Source organism: Nicotiana tomentosiformis, chromosome 8 (genome assembly GCF_000390325.3).
Source record: "Nicotiana tomentosiformis chromosome 8, ASM39032v3, whole genome shotgun sequence".
Taxonomy (NCBI): domain Eukaryota; kingdom Viridiplantae; phylum Streptophyta; class Magnoliopsida; order Solanales; family Solanaceae; genus Nicotiana; species Nicotiana tomentosiformis.
The window spans coordinates 48,615,664-48,626,334 of NC_090819.1; positions in this window are offsets into that span (position 1 = coordinate 48,615,664).

Below are 10,671 nucleotides of genomic sequence, written 5' to 3' on the forward strand. Positions count from 1 at the left end.
TAGACAGATTCCAATCCATAGGATAATAAGGCTCCAAGAAGAATGGAACGATCTGGTCACAGTGCTGATGGGTCAAAACTCGTGGTGCACTCCGGAGTATAATGTCTGGATCAACGAGGAAGATGAGCTAGCCCGACCAAGTAGAGAGGGTATAACCTAGCTGGAGGATACAATGGCTACTTTGCAAATCTACCATGAGATCCTGCCACAGTACCTTGTGACTACCTCAATGTATCATCAAGTGGTCCTAGGATCCATCGATCACATGTTGCCACCTGCTGAAGATGATGACCGAATAGTGGAATGCATCCAGATAGGATTTGAGACAGAGCCGGAAGGAGATCTGGGAGAGGAGTCTGAGTTCAACGATGATGAACATGAGTTTGAAGAAGATCCGGAGGAAGAGCTAGAAGAATAAGAGGAGATGGGGAATGATTCCGGGCATGGTTACTAGAAGTTGGTTGATTTCCCCTTCTGTCCCACTTTGTACCCTTATCCCCAGTTTTCTTATTTTCCTAAAGGGTGAGTTGTTTAAGCCCATGCAGTTCTATAAATATCATAAACAATGATCTAACCTTTTTTCCCAATTATCTCAGTCCAAACATTATCAATAAAAACAAAACTTGCTTCGGATCTAAATGTGTAAAGTATAATTATTTGTCAAACATTCGCGACTTAGGCCTACCTTCAGCAGTGAGAGTTCCCATGAATTCTAGGAAAATGTGCTAGCCTGAATATGTGAATTAATTGCTCTATGTGATTTCCTGCTTGTATAAATGAAGAAACTGGCTTCTGTTTCTTTTTCTTTTTCTTTCTTCTTGTTTCGTACTTTATTAATACTCCCCCAAAAGAAAAGTTGGTTTGTGTCGACCCGAAACTAGCGAAACCACCGTACAATCTAAGATCAAAAGGAAAGATGTCTGCTATAGAAAACCAAACTGAACATGCTCTGGTCATAGCCGATAGCTCGAGGCGATCGGGAGAGAAGGACGATACCAGGAATGAAGAACACATGGCCACGATGGCCCAGTAGATGGAGTCTTTAAGGGAGGAGGTACAACATATCAGGGAACTAGCACATCTGGCCGTGACAATGCTCCCTCAAGCACCTCGCTTTTCTTCTTTGGATTCAATCCCCGACTACTTTCCTTCCACGTCATGCCAAACCAACAACACCCCAACTTTAGTTCCCACTACTCAAGTCATACATCCAGTAACCCCGCAAACCTACCAAATCATCCTATCCACACTCCCTATGTACAATAGTACGTTCAAACACCACAAAACCCTCATATTACCACTAATGCAACTCACAACCCTCCTCATGATGGAGTCACTTTTACCACTCACCCAAATTAGCACATACCCATGGCACATACCGCCGCCAATGAGTGATATGTTCCTCCTGTATATGCCATTTCTAAACCTACCTTTATAGTGCCTATCACGGTCATGGTGCCTTATATGATTGACCAATACACTGAGATGGAGAGGGAAGCTAGGAGTAAGGAAGAGGAGTCAGTGTCTAAGCATCTACAAATCTTGAGAAAATAAATGAAGAACATCCAAGTCACTCGAGGAAGTGAAAGTTTGGACTACGAGAATCTGTGCATCCATTCGGATGTGGATATGCTAATGGGGTATAAGCCTCCAAAGATTGATATCTTCGACAAGACGGTTAATCCCCACACACATTTACGGGCATATTGTGACAAGTTAGTCGGAGTAGGAATGAACGAGAAACTAAGAATGAAGTTGTTCATAAGGAGCTTGGCGGGAGAATCACTTACCTGGTATACTTGACTAGATCTGCGAAACTGGAGAACCTGGCAAGATATGTCAGAAGATTTTATGAATCGCTTTCGATTCAACATGGAGATCACTCCCGATAGGTTCGCACTAGTCAACCTGCAGAGAAAGCCATCCGAGTCATTCCAAGAATATGCACGTCGGTGGAGGTCAGAATCTACTAGGGCACAACCCCCATTGGATAACAGTGAATTAACAAAGTATTTCGTCAGGGCCAGAAAGGAATATACTTTGAAAAAATGATGGGGTAGAAATTCCCCGAACTAGTCAAGATGGGAGATTTCTTGGAAGAAGGTATAAAATCTGCAAAAGTACAATCCATAGCTACACTGCAAGCGGCCAGCAAGGCAATCCAATCACGGTTAATAGGTAGCGGAAATTAGAAGAAAGAAGAAGTCTCAGTAGTCATCCCTTACTATTAACCCAAACCACATCATGGAAACATTTCCTATTCCCCAAACAACTATTCACCACCACCTGCTTACGCTCCCGTCTATAACACCTAGCCATACTACCACCCCTAACCTCAATACAACCCTCCCCGAGCCCACAACAACCCAAATTCACAACGACCATATGCTCCTATCCAAACCACTACCCACAAAAACTGACCCACTTATGCACCACGCCCTCATCCTAATTTTGAAGAGAGGGGTCCCAGAAATTATACCCTGATTGCTGAGCCTCTGGACCAATTGATCGATAGATTGAGGAGAGCATGATTGATACATCCAGTGGAATAAAGGGTTCCTGAGTTTCCCTCTAAGTATTTTGATGCAACTAAAAGGTGCGTGTACTATTCAAACATGCCTGGGCATGATACTGAAGATTGTTTTAAGCTGAAAAATGAGATTGAAACACTGATCAAGAGCGGATCCATTCAGTGCACTCCTGCTCCGCCCAATGTGAATCGCAAACTGCTGCTAAATCACCGAAACTAGGGGTCAACATGATCACATTGGACGAAGAATATTATTTGAAAGGAACGATGTCACAATAGGAAATGCAGAGGCCGCAAGGATCCCACCTCAAAGGACTCCAATACTCACAATGCAAGTGAGACCTACAGTGATGGTTCATACATATCAATGACAACCTATCGTTGCTACAAGGGACGAAGAGAGTTGGGAATACAAAATTGTCCCATGGACGTACCAACAAAAGGGGAAGGCCAAGATGACAGACTCTACACCAGTCCACGATATGACTAGGTCGAGGAGATGCTACGCTCCTGAAGATGCAAATCGAGGGAATTTGGGAATAGATCAGATTCAAAGAAGGAACATAACCAACCCAGAAGCCGCAAAATTCTAGAAGAGAATGTCGAACAAAGAGTACTCCGTGGAGGAGCAGCTAAAAAAACATCCGGCATAAATATCAATCATGGACTTGCTAATGAGTTCCGATAGTCACAAGGATGCCCTGATGAAAGTACTAAGTGGGGTAAGGGTGCCAAACAACACCACTAGTGAGGCGCTGGCCGTAATAATTGGGAAAATGGTCAAAGCAAATATGATCACTTTCAGAAGATACGAACTTCCTGTTGAAGGCGTAAGTCACAACAAAGCTCTTCATATCACTGTCAAATATAGGGACAAGATGGTGTCCCGAGTGCTGGTTGATGGAGGGTCAGGAGTCAACAGTTATCCACTCTCTACTATGCAGGAGTTAGGAATCCATTTGAGGGAAGTCAAGGAATGCCACGTGAGGGTAAGGTCTTTTGATGTTTTGTAGAAGGATGTTATCGGAGAAATTTATTTGGCTTTGTAGATCGGGCCGGTTGAATTTCCCATATTGTTTCAAGTAATGGATATTTCTTCTTCGTACAATTTGCTGCTGGGAAGGCCCTGGATACATATGGCAGGGGCCGTCCCGTCCACCCTACACCAATGCATGAAATTTGAGTGGGGATGTCAGGAGATCATGGTCCATCGCGAATAGGGACAATCAACTTATTTGGAGCATGTCGTTCTGTTCATTGAAGGGCTAGACATAGTTACTTTCCATGCAGTGGAAATCATACAGGCTATCAAAATAAACTGAATAAAACTTGGGCATGCAGTCGCCGTATATATCCAAGAGGGCTATGAGGGAGATGATGAAATATTGATATAAACCAGGAACTGGGTTAAGAGCCAGGTCAGATGGGATCACAGATCCATTTGAACCTAATGGGCAGAAAAGAAGGGCCGGCATAGGATATCACCCTCCGATGGGAAAACCTAATACCGGTAGCTCTGGAAAAAAGGTTTTTGTGCCAGAGCATGTTTCGGGTACGGGCCAAAGTTTAGCACCAAAAGATGATATCATCGATGTAATGGGAAAGCTGTTAGTTAATATGATTGGAAAATACTGTGATGGAACAAACATCAAGACACCGACCATTAGGGATGCTGAATCAGGAAAAGAGCTGCGGAATTGGACTGCCAGTCCATCCTTGGTTCGCGGGGAGTCTTGTAATCAAAACGTCACAAGGAGATCGAAGTATATGTGAATGATGTCATCATCAAGTCTCGAAAGAGTTCAGAGCATTTGGACAATTTAAGGAAATTCTTCGAGTGCCTGCGGAGGTACCACTTGACATTAAACCCGGCAAAATGCGCATTCGCGGTCCCTATTGGAAAACTATTGGGCTTTATTGTAAATAGAAAAAGGGATAGAACTAGACCCATAAAAATCAAGGCCATTCAGGAATTGCCACCACCCAAGAGTAAGAAAGATGTGATGAGTTTCCTGGGTAGACTGAATTACATCAGTTGTTTCATAGCCCACTCCACGGTAATCTGTGAACCTATTTTCAAGTTGCTGAAAAAGGATGCTGCCACAAAATAGACGGAAGAGTGCCAGAAAGCCTTCGACAGAATTAAGGAGTATTTGTCAAATCCACCCGTGTTGGTTCCCCTTGAGACCGGAAAGCCATTGTTACTATATCTATCAGTCTTGGATAATTCCTTCGGATGTGTGTTAGGACAGCATGACCAAACTGGGAGAAAGGAGCAGGCAATCTACTACATAAGTAAGAAGTTCACGCCATGCGAGGTCAAATACACTTTGATAGAACACACTTGTTGTGCTCTGACTTGGATCGCCCAGAAACTAAGGAATTACATGTCAGCATACACTACGCATCTGATATCTCGGCTCGACCCGCTCAAGTATATCTACCAGAAGTCGATGCCTGCCGCAAAGCTAGCTAAATGGCAAATTCTACTCAGCGAATTTTACATTGTGTACATAACTCAGAAGGCTATCAAGGGGCAAGATTTAGCCGACCACCTCACAGAGAATCCAGTGGATGGGGATTACAAGCCACTCACTATGTATTTTCTTGATGAAGAGGTATTATTTGCTAAAGAAGATATTGCAGAGTCATACCATGGATGGAGAATATTTTTTTATTGGAGCAACAAACTTCAAAGGAGTCAGAATTGGGGCAGTCCTTAATTTGAAATTCAGACAGCACTATCCAGCATCGGCAAAGATATGATTCCCTTGTACCAATAATTTAGCTGAATATGAAGCGTGTATCCTTGGGATCAGAATGGCAGTTGACATGAACGTAAAAGAAATTTTGGTCATATGGGATTCCAATCTATTGATATGCCAAGTACAAGGGGAATGTCCACCAAAAATGTCAAGATCCTTCCATACCCGCGCTGCGTAAAAGAGCTATGATAGAAGTTCACGAAGATTGAGTTCAAGCACATCCCTAGGATTCAGAACGAGTTCGCCGACTCCCTTGCAACTCTATCATACATGATTCAGCATCCGAACAAGAACTACATCGACATTATTGAGGTAGGGATCAGGGATCAACATGTCTATTGCTTCCATGTAGATGAAGAGCTAGATGGTAAACCATGGTGTCAGTACATCAGGAGATTCCTTGCAACCAGAGAGTACCCGGAGAATTCTACTAACAGTCATAAATGAGCCCTCTGGAAGTTAGCGAATCACTTATTCCTTAACGGGGAAGTCCTGTATAGGAGGACCCCAAACTTGGGTTTGTTGAGATGTGTAGATGCCGCCAAGGCGACCGGGTTATTGGAAGAAATACATGCAGGAATGTGCGGACCCCACATAAACGAGTCACATTAGCCAAGAAGATATTGAGAGCGGGATACTTTTGGATGACTATAGAAAGTGATAGTATCCGCTACGTACAAAAGTGTCACCAGTGACAGATTCATGGGGATTTCATCCGGGATCCGCCAAATGAGTTGAATGTGATGGGTTTGCCCTGGTCGTTCACCGCTTGGGGCATGGACGTGATTGGATCTATAGAGCCCGATGCATCAAATGGGCACCACTATATCTTGGTATCCATCGACTACTTCACTAAATGGGTCGAAACGTCCACCTACAGGGCCGTCACAAAGAAGGGAGTGGTGGATTTCGTCCGCAACAACATCGTCTGCCGATTTGGAATAACGGAGTTGATCATCACTAACAATACCGCTAACCTCAATAGCGACCTCATGAGAGAAATTTGCGAGAAGTTTAGAATCGTCCACTACAACTCCACAGCCTACAAACCAAAAATGAATGGGGCAGTCGAGGCAGCCAACAAGAATATCAAGAGGATTTTGTGAAAGATAGTGGACAATCGCAATCAATGGCACGAGAAACTATCCTTTGCCTTACTGGGTTATCGGACCACCATGAGAACATCCACTGGGGCAATGTCGTATATGTTAGTATAAGACACTGAAGCTATGATACCTGCAGAGGTCGAGATATAATCCTTAAGGGTCATTCAAGAGGCCAAGTTGGATGATGCAGAGTGGATACGGGTCAGACATGAGCAACTCATACTCATCGATGAGAAGAGAATGGATGCAGTATGCCATGGTCAGCTATATCAGAACAGGATGGCCGGTGCATTTATCAAAAGGGTGAAGCCTCGCCAGTTCACTCCGGGGCAATTGGTCCTAAAGAAAATCTTTCCCCGCCAGGCGAAAGCCAAAGGAAAGTTCGCACTGAATTGGAAAGGCCCTTACGTGGTTCATCGAGTGTTGTCAGGTGGATCTCTAATCTTGGAAGAAATGGATGGAAGAATCAACATGAAGCCCTTCAACTCAGACGCATTCAAGAGATACCGTGTTTGAAGACAAATAGAGTTAGGTTTTATTGTAACTGAACTACGTTCAATCTTAATAGAAACTCCAAACATCATTTTTGTATGTTGCTCTGGAACTACACCGACTTATTTTCCTCAGAAAGGAATACGTAGGCAATCCTTATTGGATTTGATCGTCTTTTGTAATTGAACTACATTTTGGGCTGATTCCATTTGGAAACGTAGGCACTCTAAGTCAGACTCGACCATTTCATTCTTAATCTCATCATTTTGCATTTATTGTAATTGAACTAAGCCTTGAACTGATTCCATTTGGATACGTAAGCTGCCTAAGTCAGGCTCGGTCATCTTCATCATATTTTAATCATTATCCATGAACTACGTTCAGACCTGATTCCGTTTTGGATACGTAGGCAACCTAAAAGGGTTCGGTCATAACCTTAGGAAAATCCTATGTAATGCAATAGTTCGAATTAGGGTGCAGTCGCAATAGCAAGATGCCACGTCAGAGCATCACAAAGGATCGACATCAATGAGAGAGAGTTTTCAAGAAGCAACACTTGCGTTTGGAGAACCTTTAGTAGCATGTCATAATCCGGAATGGCGACATTTGTCTTAAAACAAAGCTTTTCTTTTTCTAAAAACAAATACAGTAATTGGTTCCACTTACCGAACTTTGTGGCATAACCATATCAAAGGCCGGGGCAGACCAACACTGTGGTCGACACAAATCAACCCCCCCTCCCCCTCTCGCTCCTACTAAGAATTTTTCTTTGAGTGCAGGGTTAACAGGAAGCAAGGAAAAATATTGGGACCACACTGTGGCAAATAATGGATCCACCACTTTCACAGGATTATCATCCTTTCTCCTTTACTTAAATTTTTCTGGTACAACTAAAGATAATCCTTGAATCCTTTGTACGTACCTTGGAGTCAGACTGCTGATGCGGAAAGGGAACACTGTATATAGCAAACCGCCTGCTCTAACAACTGGAGCACTTTGTACAAAATGAACCACTAGCTTCACAATTTGAAGTCTTGTATATAGCAAACCATCTGCTAAATCAATCAGAGCACCTTGTACAAAATGAGCCATCGGCTTCACGAATTGGTGTCCTGTATATAGCAAACCATCAGCTCAATCGATCAGAGCAACCTGTACAGATCAAACGTCGGCTTTGCCAATCGAATCCTTATATATAGCAAGCTGTTCATTCTGCCAGCAAAACAATCTGCACCGCCACAATGGAGGCCATAATAGACAGTCGCAAACCTTGTCGCCGACGTTCTACCAATCGATGGTCGCAACCTAGCTTCGCAGTCAAGTGTATATCTTGGGCATGCTTTTCTTTCCTTTACTATTACCTTGAATATTTTGACATTTTGCTCATGCAACTTCAGGCATGATTACGATTTAAGTCAATCACTCCCAAGCAGAGATTACTTTACATTTTAGTGCAAATCTCTACCAACAAGCGGAGACGCACTCTAAAAATCAAGCTCTCCCAACAAGTGGAGAGATTATCTCAGTGCAAAGCTCTCCCAGCAAGCGGAAATGCACTCTACAAGTCAAGCTCTCCTAACAAGGGAAGATACTTTTCAATGCTCCGACAGCTACGGAACGGTACACAACCTGGCTAACAAATTGAGTCATGTTCAAGTATCCTATCATCCCGATCCCAAATAACGGCTCACTAGCAGCTATGCATCATCATTCCTGCATCATTTACATCACATCATAATATACTCTACATTGCAATATATAGGTATATGTGTATTTCATTTTTTGCAGGAACAAATATCGCAACGCGGAACTCTTTCTAAGCAGCAAACCAATCTACAATGCTACGAGGGACAACAAACTCATTAGTGGGCCAAGGATCGAAGTTCAAGCACAAAACGACCAATGGAACTCCAAATCTTCAAATCCTTCAAGTCAAGCCGCAAAATTCAAGTTATCACAAGTGCCCAATCTTTCGTCTCGCCGTATCATCATAATACGATACTGGGGCGGTTCCTGCGAGTATCGCTTTCTCAAAATCCTCACTCCAGAACTACATGAGACCTGATCCTCGTTAAGCCCGAGGTATGTAAGCAATTCAAAGCCATAATTTGGACCCAACTTCCCAAAGAGTCTTCCCGAAATCTTCAATCATGCAATCCATAATCTTCCTTAAATCCATATGCCATTCCTACAATGTATGCCTAAAGTCGGGACAAAATTGGCTTTGGTTCAATTTCTTTGCCCAAAAACTCTTTCATCGTCTCTGGTCAAAGAGGGGCAGCTGTTGACGGCCAATTTTGACCCTCCCTTTAAAATTAATTTATTTATACTTAAGTATTTACAATGAATATTTTGAAAGTATTTTCTATCAGTAATTGACTATTTTTACAAATTCATTAAATATTAGCTTTGAAATTAATAACATAGCATTATTATTATTATTATTATTATTATTATTATTATTATTATTATTATTATTATTATTATTATTATTATTATTATTATTATTATGTAATTACAAATATACTACTATTAAAATATTTTAAAATATACACCATAGAGGTTTTATAATTAATTTACGAATTTCTTCTCAAATTTTGATTACTATGTCTATAAATAAATAATTAGAAAACAAATTATTTTATAAATAAGTAATTACAATAATTAATAGTGTATTTGATAATTGTAATTTTACTACATTTTATTGGAAATTAATTAAGTTTAATTAAATTAATTTTAAAAGGGTTAAAATCTAAAAGGCTAGAAATTGCAATTCCTTAATTAAATACAAAGTAACTATTCATTAATTCAATTCCAGCCCAAATACCCAAGCCCAAGCAATATCTGACCCAGTCTAAAAGACCCTCTATTCCACTTTGGCGATCCACCCTAACTCCTGATTTCCCTATATTTCTCTAAGATTTTCACTCGATTATGCTTGCATCACCATCAATCTGTCACTCGCTACCATCGATTTGAATTTGGAACCCTAATACTTCACAGCCACTATAAATAAGGGCTTTTAATGTTCTCACCTAACATAGCTAACATACCTAACACAGGGAAAAGATACAACAAAGACACCATGAAATCACTTAGCAAATATCAATTTTAGTCTTAGGTGGTAAAAATCAAGCTAGGGTTCTAACTAGCTTCTAATTTCTTTTTGATTCTAAGTCTTCCACTGGTCAGGGTGAGTTCTTGATTCTATACGGGTAGATAAAAGTCTTTTGTTTGGTTTTCTTCTCAAGAGGAGGTCAGTACACCTCCATCCTTTCTCGTTTAATTGCTTCATTTGAAAATCATGAACATGCTATTATTTCTTGTTAACTGTTTTGTTTATAATATTTGTTACCAACCATAATTATTTATTTTGGTTTGAGTTGTAGTATTTATTTAATATTGATTGAGTGGATGTGTGATCTTAATGACTTCAATCTCTGTATTGAATATCCTATGTGATTAAGCTGCATAACTTGCGCTAATGATTCTCATATCTACCTAGACTTTAGACTTTCCTCTAATGTTCTGTTATAATCTTCATGCTTATTATGATGTATTCTTTTGTGTTCTGTTATTATATACTTAGGGTTGGTATTATAGTCTTCATGCTTATCATTCCATATTCTTTTGAGTTCTGTTATTCTATACTTGGGTTGATGTTAGATGATTCTAGCTAGAACATACATGAAAGTACATAGTATGACCCTGCATCACTTGGTTAAGGCTTGTGAAGTCTGAGTATCCGATATGCTTTCCTTTCCTTACATAGATATTT